The 19,806-nt window shown below is 30.9% G+C and overlaps 1 long non-coding RNA gene across 1 annotated transcript; it reads right to left on the reverse strand.

The window, feature by feature from the left end:
• Nucleotides 1-13,614: 13,614 nt before the first annotated feature.
• Nucleotides 13,615-19,421, reverse strand: LOC114915555 (uncharacterized). The gene is made up of 4 exons (XR_003803630.2): nt 15,882-19,421; nt 15,427-15,793; nt 14,981-15,113; nt 13,615-14,685 (listed from the first exon to the last, which is right to left on the reverse strand). It is a non-coding gene; the product is annotated as an uncharacterized LOC114915555 (long non-coding RNA).
• Nucleotides 19,422-19,806: the final 385 nt, after the last annotated feature.

Here is a 19,806-nt window from a genome sequence, read left to right on the forward strand (position 1 = left end):
TAAAAATAAGGAAACAAATCCTAAAATAATCAAAACAGATTAAATCTAAATATTTGAAATATAAATAAAATATTCTTATCAAAAACTAATTTATTCTCCTAAAGATATTTAGGCATATTTCCAATACTCCTCTTTGACTGAATATCTTTATTACCTAATTTAAATTTGAATTTCAAAATCTGTCTTTTCTCTTTTTGATCAGTTTCTTCTTTTTGTGATTTTTGTTACAATCCTTCTTGAGTGGGACCACTTTAGCATTTTTCTTGAACTTCTCTTTTGAACGTGGTTTTTCATCATCTTCATTCTCCTCTTGATCATCAAACTTCTTTTGAAAACATGCATCTTTGTGCTCTTCAGTTGTATCTTCATTTATAATTGGCTCCTCCTTCTCCAAATTTAAAGCAAAACTCTTGCCTTTCATATGAACATTGAAAACTTCTTTGTTATGTACGGTAGAAACTCTTTAAATTAATAATGTCAGGACCGGAGAAATTTATTAATTTAAAGAGTTATTAATTTATCGATAAATTAATAATTATTAATTTAAAGAGTTTTTAAGTAATTATACTGTACATACCAAATAAAAAGGCAAATTAGTCTATGTCTCTTAGAATTACGTTGCAGAGAACCTTGAGACTTAACATAAATTAGTAACTTTTTGAAGTACATATGCATTGAAAATCAATACGTAATGACTTTTGAAGTACATATGCATTGGAAATCAATTTTAATAGACTTGAAATTTAAAGGAAAACAGACAACTATTGAATCATATTTCAATAGAGTGTAACATATTTTTTTTTCAGTTTCTATGAATTATTAATTTATGATTTTCTTGGGACCGAAAATTATAAAGGGATCTTGCGAAAAATTATTATCTTATTATTTTATCGAGTTTTCAATTTTTTACTTTGGCCCAAGTCGGGACTGGACAAATTTATTATTTTAGAGAGTTTATTAATTTACCGAGTATTAATTTAAAGAGTTTCTTCTGTATATCTTTAATCACACAATTTTTATCTTCAAATAACACTTTATAGCCTTTTTCCAATAACTAAGCAACACTCAAAATTTTTTGATTAATATCAGGAACGTATAAAACATCAGGTATTAATTTCAAACCTGAATGACTTTTAATAACCATTGTTCCTTTGCCTTTTACTATACTGTAAGGTGTGCTCCATTCCCTGTTTGAACTTTAGAGATATTAGTTTTGTTGAGTTCTTTGAACAGTTCTCGATCATAAGTCATATAGTTTGTACAACCACTATCAATAATCCAAGCTTTTGAGGGTTTTTGGTCATAAAGCATGACATTGAAGTTAGTTGTTCTTCATCCTCTTCTTGTTGATCTTCAACAATGTTGGCTTCTTCTTATAGCTCATGAGATTTGCATACATGTTTTAGGTGTCCTAATTGTCCACACTTGTCACATTTTGAATCAAATCTCCACCAATATCTCTGCTGTGGATGATTAGTCTTTTTGCAATAAAGACATGATGGAAAAATTTCAGTGCTATTATTTTGACTATTTTATTGAAACAATTCTTTCTTTTTGTTTTTTCCACTATTGTTGTTCTTCCATTTGGCTAAATATACACCCTCCATAGATCATTCTTCTCTCATAAGCCTCCGTTGTTCTAATGCTTGTAATGCATGTAAGACCTCTGTCAAAGTGATCTTACTCAAATCCTTTGTGTTCTCCAAGGCCGCTATTGAAGCTTCATATCTTTCAGGTATAGTTACTAGAATTTTTTCAACAATTCTAGAATCAAGAAATTGCGTTCCTAGTAATTGTACCTTATTAGCAATGCCAAGTAGTTTGTCAGAGTATTGTTTGATTGTCTCAGTCTCCTTCATTCTTTGTATTTCAAATTCTCTCATTAAATTTAATACTTGCATGCTTCGAATCCTTTCATCTCCAGCATATTCTTCTTTTAAATAATCCCAAATTTCTTTTGCCAATTTGAGAGTCATAATCATGGTGAAAACATTTTGTGAAACATAGACAAAGAGATAACTTTTTGCCTTTGCCTTCTTGATTTTCTTTTCCTTGTGAATTTTCATTTGGGCTACGGTAGGATTGTCAGGCAACGCGAAAACATCATAATCTTCTTCTACGGCTTCCTAGAGATCCCAAACTTCTAGGTATGCCTCCATTCTCACTGCTCAAAGATCGTAACTTTCTCCATCAAAAAATAGGTGGAGAAATTTGTGAAAAATTTGTTTCTCCTTCCATCTCCAAGATCGTAACCTTAGCTCTAGATACCAATGATGGGGTTATTTTATGGTATTTGTCTAAGGGGATATTTTATAAGATTATTTTTATAAGGTTATTACACAAACATACTCTACAATGATGAGATATTGTTCGCTTTGGGCTTAAGCCCTCACAATTTTGCTTTTGGTCATCACATAAAAGGCCTCTCAATCATTGAAGTATGTTTGTGCTATATAAGTTGTTATTTCTTGTCTTATTTTACCGATATGGGACTAGTTTGTATCCCAACAATCCTCTCCTCAAACAAAGGATCTAACCTTTTATGCAGCGCAATCCGTGTCTTTATATATCACATTATCATTTTTTATGAGTTGTGAGGGTTGTTACCGCATCCAACCAGGCGGCTTTGATACCACTGTTGGAGTTATTTTATGATATTTATTTGAGGGGATATTTTATAAGGTTAGCATAATCTAATTTTATTTATGAATCTCTATTTATAGAGAAAATTTGTTATACAAAATCAAATATTGATATTATCATATTCTAAAAATAAGGAAACAAATCCTAAAATAATCAAAACAGATTAAATCTAAATATTTGAAATATAAATAAAATATTCTTATCAAAAACTAATTTATTCTCCTAACGATATTTAGGCATATTTCCAATACTCCTCTTTGACTGAATATCTTTATTACCTAATTTAAATTTGAATTTCAAAATCTGTCTTTTCTCTTTTTGATCAGTTTCTTCTTTTTGTGATTTTTGTTACAATCCTTCTTGAGTGGGACCACTTTAGCATTTTTCTTGAACTTCTCTTTTGAACGTGGTTTTTCATCATCTTCATTCTCCTCTTGATCATCAAACTTCTTTTGAAAACATGCATCTTTGTGCTCTTCAGTTGTATCTTCATTTATAATTGGCTCCTCCTTCTCCAAATTTAAAGCAAAACTCTTGCCTTTCATATGAACATTGAAAACTTCTTTGTTATGTACGGTAGAAACTCTTTAAATTAATAATGTCAGGACCGGAGAAATTTATTAATTTAAAGAGTTATTAATTTATCGATAAATTAATAATTATTAATTTAAAGAGTTTTTAAGTAATTATACTGTACATACCAAATAAAAAGGCAAATTAGTCTATGTCTCTTAGAATTACGTTGCAGAGAACCTTGAGACTTAACATAAATTAGTAACTTTTTGAAGTACATATGCATTGAAAATCAATACGTAATGACTTTTGAAGTACATATGCATTGGAAATCAATTTTAATAGACTTGAAATTTAAAGGAAAACAGACAACTATTGAATCATATTTCAATAGAGTGTAACATATTTTTTTTTCAGTTTCTATGAATTATTAATTTATGATTTTCTTGGGATCGAAAATTATAAAGGGATCTTCCGAAAAATTATTATCTTATTATTTTATCGAGTTTTCAATTTTTTACTTTGGCCCAAGTCGGGACTGGACAAATTTATTATTTTAGAGAGTTTATTAATTTACCGAGTATTAATTTAAAGAGTTTCTTCTGTATATCTTTAATCACACAATTTTTATCTTCAAATAACACTTTATAGCCTTTTTCCAATAACTAAGCAACACTCAAATTTTTTTGATTAATATCAGGAACGTATAAAACATCAGGTATTAATTTCAAACCTGAATGACTTTTAATAACCATTGTTCCTTTGCCTTTTACTATACTGTAAGGTGTGCTCCATTCCCTGTTTGAACTTTAGAGATATTAGTTTTGTTGAGTTCTTTGAACAGTTCTCGATCATAAGTCATATAGTTTGTACAACCACTATCAATAATCCAAGCTTTTGAGGGTTTTTGGTCATAAAGCATGACATTGAAATTAGTTGTTCTTCATCCTCTTCTTGTTGATCTTCAACAATGTTGGCTTCTTCTTATAGCTCATGAGATTTGCATACATGTTTTAGGTGTCCTAATTGTCCACACTTGTCACATTTTGAATCAAATCTCCACCAATATCTCTGCTGTGGATGATTAGTCTTTTTGCAATAAAGACATGATGGAAAAATTTCAGTGCTATTATTTTGACTATTTTATTGAAACAATTCCTTCTTTTTGTTTTTTCCACTATTGTTGTTCTTCCATTTGGCTAAATATACACCCTCCATAGATCATTCTTCTCTCATAAGCCTCCTTTGTTCTAATGCTTGTAATGCATGTAAGACCTCTGTCAAAGTGATCTTACTCAAATCGTTTGTGTTCTCCAAGGCCGCTATTGAAGCTTCATATCTTTCAGGTATAGTTACTAGAATTTTTTCAACAATTCTAGAATCAAGAAATTGCGTTCCTAGTAATTGTACCTTATTAGCAATGCCAAGTAGTTTGTCAGAGTATTGTTTGATTGTCTCAGTCTCCTTCATTCTTTGTATTTCAAATTCTCTCATTAAATTTAATACTTGCATGCTTCGAATCCTTTCATCTCCAGCATATTCTTCTTTTAAATAATCCCAAATTTCTTTTGCCAATTTGAGAGTCATAATCATGGTGAAAACATTTTGTGAAACACAGACAAAGAGATAACTTTTTGCCTTTGCCTTCTTGATTTTCTTTTCCTTGTGAATTTTCATTTGGGCTACGGTAGGATTGTCAGGCAACGCGAAAACATCATAATCTTCTTCTACGGCTTCCTAGAGATCCCAAACTTCTAGGTATGCCTCCATTCTCACTGCTCAAAGATCGTAACTTTCTCCATCAAAAATAGGTGGAGAAATTTGTGAAAAATTTGTTTCTCCTTCCATCTCCAAGATCGTAACCTTAGCTCTAGATACCAATGATGGGGTTATTTTATGGTATTTGTCTAAGGGAATATTTTATAAGATTATTTTTATAAGGTTATTACACAAACATACTCTACAATGATGAGATATTGTTCGCTTTGGGCTTAAACCCTCGCAATTTTGCTTTTGGTCATCACACAAAAGGCCTCTCAATCATTGAAGTATGTTTGTGCTATATAAGTTGTTATTTCTTGTCTTATTTTATCGATATGGGACTAGTTTGTATCCCAACAATCCTCTCCTCAAACAAAGGATCTAACCTTTTATGCAGCGCAATCCGTGTCTTTATATATCACATTATCATTTTTTATGAGTTGTGAGGGTTGTTACCGCATCCAACCAGGCAGCTTTGATACCACTGTTGGAGTTATTTTATGATATTTATTTGAGGGGATATTTTATAAGGTTAGCATAATCTAATTTTATTTATGAATCTCTATTTATAGAGAAAATTTGTTATACAAAATCAAATATTGATATTATCATATTCTAAAAATAAAGAAACAAATCTTAAAATAATCAAAAACAAATTAAATCTAAATATTTGAAATATAAATAAAATATTCTTATCAAAAACTAATTTATTTATTATATTTTTTTTTAACAAAGAATAATACTCATTAACTTTAAAACTGGATCAAAAATACATATGAAGCGCCGTAGAAAAAAGAATATGATTATGTTGTATCAAATAGAATAAAGAATGATTTCAACGCTCCTAGCAGTCGCACCAGCCTCTTTGACACCGGTGGCGGAGCGGCGGGCATTGGCGTCGGCGACAGAGGGAGGGTGGTAGTACTTGCGTCCTGTTTGGGGACAATTAGAGTGAAACCTAGCAACGATCCTGACTCCTTGGTCAAGAATCTCGACGAGAAGACAAGGGACATGAAATAGTCGGTGTTTGTTTGTAAAGTCAGGATCGCTGCTAGGTTTCACTCTAATTGTCCCCAAATAGGCCGCAAGTACTACCACCCTCCCTCTGTCGCCGACGCCAATGCCCGCCGCTCCGCCGCCGGTGTCAAAGAGGCTGCTGCGACTGCTAGGAGCGTTGAAATCATTCTTTATTCTATTTGATACAACATAATCATATTCTTTTTTCTGCGGCGCTTCATATGTATTTTTGATCCAGTTTACACAGACTTTAAAGTTAATGAGTATTATTCTTTGTTAAAAAAAATATAATAAATAAATTAATTTTTGATAAGAATATTTTATTTATATTTCAAATATTTAGATTTATTCTGTTTTGATTATTTTATGATTTATTTCCTTATTTTTAGAATATGATAATATCAATATTTGATTTTGTATAATAAATTTTTTTTATAAATAAAGACTCATGAATAAAATTAGATTACGTTAACCTTATAAAATAATTCTTCAGACAAATATCATAAAATAATTCCAATAGTGATATCAAAGCTGCCTGGTTGGATGCGGTAACAACTCTCGTAACCCTTAATAACTCATAAAAAATGATAATTAAATAAACATTGTATAAAGTGATTTTTAAATTTTAACAACTTTTTGAAAAAATTGGCTCACCGTTAAATTAATTATAACAACTTTTTGAAACTTTTGACTCACCCTTAAATTATAACAACGTTTTTAAAAATTTCGCTTACGGATTAGAACTTGTATACTATATATAAGAGTATTTATATCATGAGAATAAACAAAGTTGAAGTTTCTTCTGAACAAGGTTGCGACGTTTTTCACTTCGTCTTCGGTGGTGTCATTTTTTGTTCATTTTTTTTCTTAGGTGAAAAGAAAGAAAAATGAGTGAGAAAACACTAGTGAAGACGATGCTGAAAGAGAACGTAACCTTGTTCCATCGGATCTTAGAAAAAAGAAAGAAAAAAAAGAGCAATATATTCAATTTCTTGTTATGTTTTTGCATTTTCTTTTGTTTCTTGGATGTTGGAAGGTGGTTTTTACTTATTTTGTTTCTGTTTCAGGTTGCAGCTTGTAGTGGAAGAAGACAAGAAAGCAGAAGCAGAAAGAAAAGAAAAGAGGGCTCCAAAGAATTTTTTTTTTTGTTATGAAAGAGTATTCTACAATTTCTTTCAAAAGAAACTATCAATTTTATATGAAAATTATTTAACATACTTTACAATTAATGAATATTCATGATTTTGTCCTTATTTATGTATTTTATCAATATTAAGGATTTAATTTGAAAATTTTTTCAGTATTAGAAAAATTATATGTAACATGATTTAATATATTTTCAAAACTATGTATATATATAATTTCAGTAGTTCAAAGATTTTATTAAGAGAATAATTAATTCCTTATTAGGAATCAAATTCATGATTTAGTTGATATTCTTGATGACCTTTGCTGGAAATTAATAATTTAAAATTTAAATCATATATCTATTTAATTTTTTAATTAAAATTTTGTTTAATTTTCTGTTACGTGTAAACCTTCAATTTTTGGTTTTGTTTAATTCATTTTATTCATTTAAATTATTAAATGCAATTTCAATTCGCACGCATGCACCTACTTTTGGGTTTAAGTTTTCCTTATTCGACGCAATTCAATTTGGTTGCTAAAGCTTATACTTTTGGGTTGATACTTGATAGATCAATTATATGTATAATCATAAATAAAAAAAAATGTTATAAATTTAAAAAATTAAAAATCAAATTTGATATATACTCAATAAAATCATGATTAAAAAAATAATCTCATTATATACTCAATAATCTCATTAAAATATATGAAGTATATGTAAATAATTATTCAAAAATAATCTCATTATATGATAACTATTTTAATTTACATGTAGAGAAAATATAAATATTAAAAAGTAACTATTTCAATTAGTGTATTGCATAAATTAAAATACTAAAAATAGAATATTAAATTAAAATTTGAATTATACGGAAATAAAGGTAATTAGCAAATTTTAAACGAAATTGTCATATCACAATATCTAGTAAGCATAAACTAAAAAAATTGTAACGGTAACAATCATCTCATAACCTTATTATTTGATTTGATTGTTCTTGTTAAAAGATCTTAGGGATATCTTTATCTTTAAAGGGTTGAATTAAAAGTAAGTAGAGCCCATTCAGAAAACATACAAAATAATTTTTTTTTCAAAAAAAATTAGACTCAGAACTCAAATTTTCTAAAATATATAGAAAGAAACTAGATAGAAATCTCTTCCTTCTTTCTTCTTTCATTCATTTAATTTATTAAATGGAAGTTCAATACGTTCGTACTTTTGGGTTTAAGTTTGCCTTATCCTATGCAATGCAATTTGGTTGCTGAATCTTATATTCTTTGAACGTTGCCATTTTCTTTGTTGCACGTTCGCGCGTATCTTGCGGATTGGAGTTTTATTTTGTGATTTTTCTCTATAAATCTCATGTGTGAGATAATATAAGATATACTAAGTTTACTTATGTTTCTCTCTTAAAAATTATTTCTACTACTAAAATATATTTTGGAGTAGTATTTTTTGGTTTAGGGAACACTCGTTACACTTAAACGGTCTAACGGTTGACATATCTTAGAAGAAATCATATTCATATAAGTTGTGACACTCTCTATCCCGCATGTCATAATACATAAGTAATAAAATCAAATGAATAATGTAATATTCATAAAGAAACTAAATGTGTTTAAGTAGAAAATATCACATTTTTAACTTAACCAAATAACATTACCAATTAAATTGCAAGGAATAAAACTAATATATTTCAAAATAATTCAACAAAACCAACATCTTAATCAAGCAAAATTACACCTAGATGTCACATCCTATCAAAGCACAACCCATCATTGAGGACTAGGTCTCATCACCAACATCTTCAATCTTATGTTGATAATTGCTTGCATAACAAAACACAAAGTAAAGGATGTTGGATCGAGTGCTTACCACTAGGCCAAAAGCTATAGTGACAGTGACTTGGCCCACCTAGCCCACGGGACAATTGATGCAACCCGTAACAATCTCCCCCTCAGCAATTGCCCCGCTGGGTATCGAACTCATGACCTTGGCTCTGATACCAATTGTTGGATCGAACGCTTACCACTAGGCTAAAAGCTATAGCTGATAGTCAGGGCGAAACTCTTTTTACTTAAGAGCGCAGCAGCCCAAGCGCCATGATTCGACAGTGACTTGGCGCACCTAGCCTCCGCCACGGGACAATTGATACAACACGCAACAAAGGAAATAAGAAACATTTCACCCTAACTCATGTTATAAGAGTGCAAACTGGGTAATAAACCACAAACAAGGTGTACAACAAGGCATAGCATACATAGATAAATATCATCATCATACTTATTTAGTCATAGCATAATAAGCAATAATATATACATTATAATGTATTATGCAATGGATAGGAACTAAATATTATCATGTTTTTGGTGTCGGTACTAGTGCAAAAATTAGTTTTAAAATCGGGGTTTTAAGATCGGTTAAAAGGTGACCGATCTTAAAAGTGACATGATGGCAATTTTATAAATAATGTGAATACTTTTAAAATCGGTTAAAGTTTAACCGATCTTAAAAGTACTTTTAAGATCGGTTAAAATTTAACCGATCTTAAAAATACTGTAACTATTTAAAAAATGCAACGGTCTCTTAGTCATTCTTTCTTACATGCGCCTCCCTTAGTCATATTTTAAGATAAATAAATATATTAAGTTAATTAATAATTTATTTAAAATGTTAAAATTTATTTTACACCAGTGTTATTATAACCTTTATCATTTTAAAATATATAAATTATTATTTAAACTTTTAAATTTATAATAAATAATTTAAATTGTATCATAATATTAATTTTAAATAGAAATAAGTAGATTGTTAATTATACAAGTAAGTATATATATATATATATATATATAAAGATTAATTAAATATAATATAATTATTATTATTGGTAATATAATTATTATATAATTATTATATTTTTATAGCAGTCTGGACACACCAAAATAAGAGGGATCAAAAAATAGTATTAGTATGAGATTGTATAGTTGATGATGACTTAAATGAATTAATTTGTGCTACTTATATTGACATCATGCATTTTCTTTTTGGTAGCTTATCTCATCAAAACTCCACAGTTAAGCGTGCTTGACTTGGAGTAATATAGGGATGGGTGACCTTCTGGGAAGTTTCTTAGAAAATGTGCAGTAAGGAAAAAACACGTTGAAAAGTCAAGTGTCGTGAAATAGCATCCTTGAGAGGCCAAATATGAGGGTTACATTAATAAAGTTATTAAAATTATACCTGATACTTTTAAGATTGGTTATTTCGTACCGATCTTAAAAGCTGGACTTTTAATATCGGTTAAATAACCAATCTTAAAAGTTTAGCTTTTAACCGATCTTAAAAGTAAAAAATAACCGATCTTAAAAATCTTTTTTCCACTAGTGCGGTAGAAAAATTACATATCACACTTGTGCATTGTCACTAACAATACACTTAGAGTAGCTTAAGATTACATGTCAAGTCGCATCCTTTGCGCACTCTTACTAGAAGGACATACTTTCAAGGTTTGATTGGAATAGTTAAGTCACATAAAATACATCTCATACACATAAGAATAGGATTGAAGTGATTTGACATCATGTGAGATTCGCTTCATAATGTGTAAGCATAATAATAATATGTAATTCAAAAATCTTTTATATTTCTTATATGTTTGAATTTATCTTTATATTTGCTCTACTTCTCTTGGCATTTCTCTCTTATTCTTGCATGTTGATAATTTTATTGTTGTTGCTTATTGCTAATTTATTGAGTTATTTTTATTGTGTTGTTATTATTGTTATGATTTTTTTTTCTCATTAGAGTAAGCATGTGTTGTAATCACACTAATTGTATAAAATGGAAGTTACAAATGGTAAAGGTTAATGAAAAGAGACGAGAATGATAAGAAAAAAACGACACACCATCAAAATATATGATGTGGCGAAGAATATGATAATAATGTGTAAGCGTATTATTTTGCAATAAAATTTATATGTTATGAATTGATTTGTTAATTTTTGTCATAATTACTATAAAAAAAAAGTTATATTTAATTAGAGTAATTTTAGTTGGTGAATAGAGTATTAAAATATGTACATCCACTATGTATCAAATAAATTAAGAATTTAATTGGAATACATATATATGACAGTTTTTTTTTTAATGTTGTTATTTAATCATAAATTGTTATAGAATTAAAACTCGTTGACTTTTCTATATATATATATATAATGATTTCTTATTGTTTGAAACTGTGAAAATATTTATGTTAACAATATCAAAAATTAAATTGATAAAATAAGAATTTAATTGGAATATATTAGTATTTTAATAGTTTTTTATATAATTATTTAATTATGAATTTTTATATAACTAACAATTGTTGAGTTTTATAATATAATTACTTTTTAAAGTAGTGCACTCTTTACATGTCCCTTGGGAGGACGTTGTTCTTGTCACATTGCTTGGAAAGTCTTTTGGATATTTTTATAATGCATAGCAAGTTGAAGGCTATATGGAAACTAGTTGGTGATTTTCATCTTTTTAGATATTGGCAATGATTTTTTCATAGTTAAATTTGATTTAGCGGTGAACAAAGAGAGAGAGTCATGTTTGAGCCTTTGAGGGTCCTTGGCTTATATTTTTATCACTATCTAGTTGTAAGGGAATGGATTTTGGATTTTGTTGCTTCAAAGGTCCATATAGATAAAACATTGGTGTGGGTGTGTTTTCCTTCTTTGGGAATGAGATATTATGACGGAAGTGTTTTGTTAGCTATAGCAATAATGGTTGGTAGGCCGATTGTGAATAACTAATTTTATCTAGTTGTAGACACTTAATTTTATTCAAACTTATAAACTGAGTTATGAAGAAAAGGAGTTCCCAAGCACAGGATACAACATCGGGAGACTTAAAAACCCAATAAGGACTAATTTGGTATTCTAGAACAGGTTATTCCCAAACTAGAACGGTCTGTTCCCAAACTGAAATGAGTCTTTTCAATTTGGAATGGGTCGTTTCAAAATACTAAAAATGGCCTTAAAAACCCTAGTTTGAAACAACATGGTAGTTATGAGAACGAGCCGTTCTAGATGAAAATTTAACACATAATGAACAGATCCAGAACAGGCTGTTCCGATCTGGAACAGGTCGTTCTGGTCAAGTTTGACGTCTATAAATAGTATACTTAGGCACTACTCCAAGGGCTAGAAAAAAATTCGTCTAAGACTCCTTATAGCTCGAAAATCCTCTCTTTTTCTCTCTCTTTGTATTTCTTGAGATCTATGAGACATCTGTGTAGTGTGAAAGGTAGCCAAAAAGTACCTAATAGATCCTCATATTTGAAGATTCAACACAATAACAAGTTTAAAAATTTATTCGCCTCACATTTGGTATCATATTCTTTTCTTAACTTTTTTTTGTTTTTTGATTTGTTGAAAATAATTGTTTGTACAGGGTGAATATGATTTGTTGTATTAAAGATTATTGTTTAGAAAGTATTCAATATACAATAAATAATAATAACATTAATTGAATAACATTTTTATCTTTAACATTATTTGATTACGGGAGTTTAATGACTAGTCACTTGTTAGCTTGAATTCTTGTGTAAAGATTATTTCAAAAATAGGAAAGTCATCATCTCTTACTCAAGTAATAATTCAATTTTTTTTACTATAATTAATAGCGTTATTTGAATAACAATTCTATTTTAACTACGCTATTTTGAGAGTTTAATGTTTAGCCATTTACTAACTTAAATTCTTATACAAAATTCCCTTTTAAAAAAAATAAATAAAGAGGCTTATTTCATATATAAGTTATCTTTGCATATGCAATGATTTGTGTTGTTAATTGAGTAACACTTTTACCTTTAATATCACGTAAATCATAGAAGCTTATAAAATAACGGTTATCATTTTAAAAAGATAAAAAAACAATTATTCACAACATTAAGGGAAAAATAATTTTTCATAAGGATTTATTGATTAATCATTTGCTAACTTGAATCCTTATACAAAATATTTTTTTAGATAAAACAATCCTCTTGCACATATAAGTTACTTTTATTGGTTAATGATATTAATTGAGTAGTACTTCTACCTTTAGTATTATGTAAATTATAAAAGTTTATAGAATAGTCATTTGCTATCATAAGCTTTTATGTAGAGGATAAAATAAAAATTATTATTTTATAAAAATAAAAATATTCATTAATAACATTAATTGAATAACAATTCTATCTTTAATGTTATTTCAATGACAGGATTTAATGCTAATCGATTATTAGCTTAAATTCTTGTATTATGTTTTTAAAAGGATAAAATAAGATAAAAAAAGTATAAAGTCCTTATCTTTTGATAAAATAAATTATTTCAAAAAAATTAGTAACATTAATTCTATCTTTAACGTTATTATAATCGTTCAATGTTTATTTATTTGTTAACTTAAATTATTATGCAAGTTTTAAATAAAAATGCAAAAAAAAAGTTCTTCTTCATGAATAAAGGTTATATATAAAACAATGACAAAATATATTTTTAGGGGTCAATTAAATATTTATAAATTTATGTAACTTTGCACAATTAATTAAAGGTATTGCTTTTTTTACAAGCGTCGTATGGTGCTATTACCTTCCTTACACATAATCGACTTCTGAACTCAATTTTGATTTTAAAGATTATTTTTAAGAATATTTTCCAATATTTTTCCCTTAAAATAAAATATTGGTGGCGACTTCATCAAATATATTTTTTGCGTCATTACCGTCGTGATTTGTTTTTACGACACCGATGAAGGTGGATCTAATGACCCTCTCCATTTCACATGGTCGACTTGCTAGAGTCTATGTTAAGATGTATATATCTCTGAATGAACCAATTGTTGGTAGGATTTGGTTTTGAGACCATTGGTTTAAGATTGAATATGAAGGTCTACAATGGTTGTGTATGACTTGTGGAACATATGGACATATGGCTAGACCTTGTCTGAGTTCCAAACCTCCTCTTAGGGGGCTAGCGAGTCAACACGTAGAGTCGAGTAATCTCATAATGGAGATAGTGACCAACCAATATGTGGTGACGGCACTACTACAGGATGTATTATCTACATCGATTCTGGAAGGTAATCTACATCGGTTATAAAACCGATGTAGAATAGAGCGACTTAGAAAAACAAACACTTCTACATCGGTTGTCAGAAAAATTGATGTAGATTTGCGTACAAATCTACATCAGTTGTAAGTAAAACCGATGTAGATTTTACCACTATTCTACATCGGTTATACCAACAACCGATGTAGATGTTTACTTTCTTTCTCAACATTGGAAGAAGGTCAACTTGCTTCTCCTGAATAAAGAAATGATGTCCAAATTATATTTATCAAATAAACACCTGGGTTGCGTACTATCAGCACATAAAAAACATTACATAACTGAACATATCATCAATCATTGACAAACAAATTGTATTCAATCAAGGGCATTATTTTATAAACTGAAACTTGACAGAATCTAGCTTGCTTTCACTCCCCAACTTTGATTTAAAAGGATGCTACCCAAGAGTAGACCACCTCCAAACCAACATAAAATTGCTATTAACACCACGTTCTTAACTTCAAGTAGTTCAAAACCGTTGACCAGCTGTGGCAAAAACTCAAGCTGTTAGTAGGAAGTTAAGGAATGATTTTGCCATTTCCTGTATAAATCTTTAAAAACAAGAAATGATGAAATTATTTAGTCAAAAAAATAGTAACAGAAAAATTCCCAGTACCAAACATGCCCTTAAATTAGCAGATATATGCTAGATCATAAACTCAGTCATGATTATATAAATCCAAGGGTACATAAGTAAAAGTAAACAAATTTAATTTGTGCCATTAATTATATTAAATAGCCATTAAGAGACAAAAATAAATTGAATAATATAAAAAAATACCAATATCATGAAAGTAGCAACCCAAGATTCTCTCTACGAAGTAACTCAACACATGCTTGAGTTGCATTTGTTGTTTCCACCACAATATAATCAAGTCCACGACATGCTGTTGATATTGCAACATCATACTTTGCTGCAATGATTTATAAGAAGTTAATCTAACAGATTCCTGGAATGATAAGGATAAATTTAACCGTATTAATCTAATGAAAATTATGTAATATCATAATAAGAGCAAAACAATGGTATCAAGAAAAATTGGATTGTGTTAACTAATAATATTAAACTCAGAAGAAACCAAGATCCCTTTTTTTTTCATGAAGTACCAATTTTGCCATTAACTGTAATTCTTGCTTGATAGCTATAATCATGTACCATCAAGAAATATAAACTTAGACCCAAGACTAGAAAGAATGCTGCTGGAAGCATTAAACACATAATGGTACCCATTTGCCTATTATGCGAAAGTGGGTGGCGTCGTCGGTGGCAGTAGGTGTTGGGGTTAGGGCTGGAGTGGGGGTGGTGTCGATGGCACCGCACATGTTGGGGAGGGAGGTGAGTTCCTCGAAGGCCTGGGTGTGGCTTCCAGGAGGCGGCACCGCCCCACCGGGATCTTAATGAACTCCGGGTTTTGGCAGAGAGGTCGTGGGCAAGGCGCGAGAGGACCACGGCGACGGCGTAGTCGGAGGGGAGGGAGAGGTTGGAGAGGGCGATGTGTGTCGAGAGGGTTCAATCTTGTGAGTTGGAGCATCGAATGAATTTGATGTGGCCGTGATCGTGTTTGTTGCGGCCTCCATTCCTGCGCTTGAATGTCTGCAAAGAAGAAGATGGAACGGTGAGAAGAGGAAGAAAAAGGTTAGGAAATAAAGGAATTGGAGAACAACAAGAGATCTTTTCCAACCATGGTGGGTGGGTAGCCGGAACTTGCACGCTCTTCTCTAGGGTTTTGAGTGTTGTTGCTGCTGAGTGAAATAGATTGGCAACAGTAGAGTGTTGTGTTGAAAGGGTGAAGGGGCCGCGAAAATTTGGCTTCAGTTTTACATCGGTTAAATGCAAAACCCGATGTAGAATAATATTGTCATTCAATTTTTACATCAGTCAGAAATAGACCCGATGTAGAATGGTTTACATCTTCAATTTATTTACAAAACTGCTGCCGCGTTTCTTATTTACATTGTTTGTAGAGGAACCGATGTAGATGTAATGATGTAAAACAGTAATTTTGTAGTAGTTCGGGGACAATGGATAGGGATAAGGGTTTTCAAAATCCAAACCTATCCCCACTATTGTCTAGCGTGAATCAAGGGGTGGATATTGTGCATAGGGATTGGTTAGTTGTTCAAAAACCTAAACGAGGTGCGAAGATTTGAAATTTGAAATTGTCCCATTTTAAATGTGATACGAAAGCAGTTGAAAGGGATATACAGCATCACAAACGAATTTAATGTGTTGGAGTGTGCAATCTTAGGAGATATAGAGGGTGGAAACAACCTTGCTAATGTGGAAACAGTTATGAGGAAGAAACGAAAGTCAAACCTTCCATATCTTTTGGGAAGAAGGGTCTCTTGGGAAGGGTAAAGGATTGAAGTTTGAAAAGGTCACTTCATGCATCTGCTAGTGCACCACATGATGTTGTTGTAGTTATGCGAGAATCTCAAAAGGATAAAAATAAGAACATTTTGTTGGTGGGACCCATTTTTCATGGGGTCGCATAGTCTCTTCCTCTTTATTCGACCATCATTCTTAGCCAAGGTCTCATTTCAAGTAGCACCACTTATTAACCATTATGATTGTTCTCAATGAGGTGTTTGAACAATATTTATGATATAAGCATTAAGGGGTCCTCGACTCTGGTATTTTGATGAACCAAATCCCTTGAATATTGAAGAGAAGGATCTTCCTATTCCATTTATTATGTCGCATGAGTCGTGGAATAGATATATGGAATGTACAAATGATGAGAAGGAGGATATTATGGTGGAAAGGAGACCTAATGAGCTTTTGATAGGGCATCTAGGTTAATCAATTATTGGTTTCTTCTTCTTTTTCTTTTTACCTCTTTTATCATGATGCAACTCTTTTGACTATAAAGTTCTAACTTGGAATCTTCAAGGTGCAATTGGTAAGAGAAATATCTCTCATTTTCAAGATACCATTCAGTGATACACTCTGGATCTTGTATTCATCTTTGAAGTTTACACGCAATTCTCAAGGACGAGAAAATTTTGGGAGAGTATAGGTTTTTTGGTAGTTGAAATTTAGGAAGCTTGTGGCCATGCTGGAGGTATATGGGCCTTGAAAAATAGTATCTTTCCTTTTAGTTTCAATTTCTTGATTCCATGAATCAGGTCATTTCTCTTGATGTTTCCAAGGGTAACCAAACATGGATTTGTTTAGGAGTGTATGCCAATCCCATCCTATGTAAACATTACAAGCTTTAGGCTCACTTACAATCCCTTTGTAGCACTTTTCAATAGCCGTGTGTTTTTCTTGGGGATTTTTATAATGCTTTTCTACCCTTTGAGCAATGGGGTGATGATTTTCATCACAACTATGCATTTCTATTTGGGTAGCTGGTGGATAATTGTGGCCTTGTCACTTTGGATTAGGTTGGGGGTTGTTATACCTAGCAGAGGATGACTAGCAATTGTTGTCCTATTCATAAGCAACTTGACAAAGCTCTGGGAGATATTAGCTAGAGAATGAGATTTTTCTAAAGCCGTTGTGGAAATTCTTCCTAGAAGACACTCAATAATAACCCTTTGTTGTTCCATTATGATGGGTTCCTCGTCTGAAGGTTGAGTGCCCTTTCTGACTTGAAGCGGCATTGTGCGTTCATGAGGATTATGAATATATTGTTCAACTTGCATGGGAAGGTTGAGGTGAATTTGTGAAGGCTTTGAACTTTGTTTGTAAGGACTTCTAAACTTTAATTAGAAGTCTTTGGTTATATTCATAAACGTAAAAGAAAACTTGATGGGTGGATACATGGTATCAAGCGTTCTTTAGAGAGGGTGCACTCGTTGTGACTTGTTCATCTATATCATCAACTTCTTCGTGAATATGAACTAACCTTATTTTAAGAAGAGATGTTGTGGTTTCAAAAATCCTGGGAGGACTAGATTAGGTTAGGTAATAAGAACACTCATTTTTTTCATATACAAGCCATTATTCAAAGGAAAAGAAGCAAAATTAATGGTATTTTCTTGCCTTCTAGTGAGTGGAGCATCAACGAAGTGCAAAGTAGTGACTGTGGATTATTTTTAAGGAGTTTTTATATCTTTAGATGTGTGTCTAGAGTCCCAATCGATTCACCCATGCCCCGGTTGTTGGAGGGTGACATTTCACTAACATAAGAGTAGAGAATTCACATTCGTAAACTTAAATCATGGTTAAATGCGAAATTTACAAGAAAATGAAACATGAGTTTTTCCAAAACAAAATAACAATAATGAAATTCTAAACTAAGCTTAGCTATGCCCCAATATCACATATCCTATCAAAGCAAACCCAATTGAAGCTTAAGCCTTATCATTAACCTCATCATGTTGATGATCACTTGCAACACAATTTAGACACATACAAAGAGCAATAGAGAAGTGAGAAACATCTTACTCAGGTTTAGGTATAAAAATAATAGTCAGGCAACACACACACAAATTATAACAAGCACAACCATAGCTACACATTAATTAGGTGCAAATTCAAGTTATACATATAACGTACAGTAACACATACACAATCATTTATCATGCAATGATGTCATGGACTCGACTCATAAATACATGCATGTGGCATCAGTCACATATCACATATCACTGCTATGCTGCCTAAACAACACACCTAAGGTAGTCTAGGAGTACCTGTAGGGAGCTACCCATACACTCTCAACTAGAAGGATGTACCGCTAGGGTCTAGTTAGGATAGCAAAGCTGCGCAAGTTACATCTCGTGCTCACAAACGGGCGGAATCGAGATATCGAAACCACACTATCCCCTAGGACCCCCCCAAGATGTTACACAAGGAGGGCCTTCCCTAACGGTGTACTCCACATCATACCCATCACATAGATGCACATGATGCATGTCACACACTTACACTTCATTGACTCATCATTTCACTTGTCATAGTTTCTCATATATCATGTCTCATTGTCACATATCATCATGCCTCATGTCTCATTGTCACATATCATCATGCCTCATGTCTCATATTCACTTTTCACATTGTCTCATCATATTCACATAGTCTTATATAAGAACTTCTCATAGGCATATACATCAGAATAACACATACACCATAACAAAAATTTATTCAACATCATACACATTCAATTCACAATTCATAACATACAAAACATAAAGGTCATAAACCCAACTTCATGATTTCACGCATTTTTTACAACTTGCCAGGTAATATAATATTTCAGTAGGTTAAAACACTCCAAATGTTACCCAAAAGACGAATCCATCATCAATTTTATATATAATGCCTCAAAATTTATCCAAAGATCATATCCCTAATTTCACTTTATACAAGTGTCATTTCCTTGCGAATTTTCCTGCAAAAAAATATTCGTAAAATTCTTTTGTGAATTTTCTTACAATAATAATTTCACAAAAAAATTTATGAATTTATTTGCGAAAAATAATTTACAAATATTTGTTACAAATTTTTTATGAAAATAATCTACAAGAAATTTTTACAAATTTTGCTACAATTTTAATGATCATAAAAAAAATTTCCATGGTAAAAATTTGTAGAAAATATTATAAGAATTTTAATTTGTTTCTTGCAGATTTTCTTGCAAAAATAAATTCGGAAGT

The sequence above is a fragment of the Cajanus cajan genome, chromosome 2, assembly GCF_000230855.2.
Source record: "Cajanus cajan strain Asha chromosome 2, NIPB_CcT2T_4, whole genome shotgun sequence".
NCBI classification, from domain to species: Eukaryota; Viridiplantae; Streptophyta; class Magnoliopsida; order Fabales; family Fabaceae; genus Cajanus; species Cajanus cajan.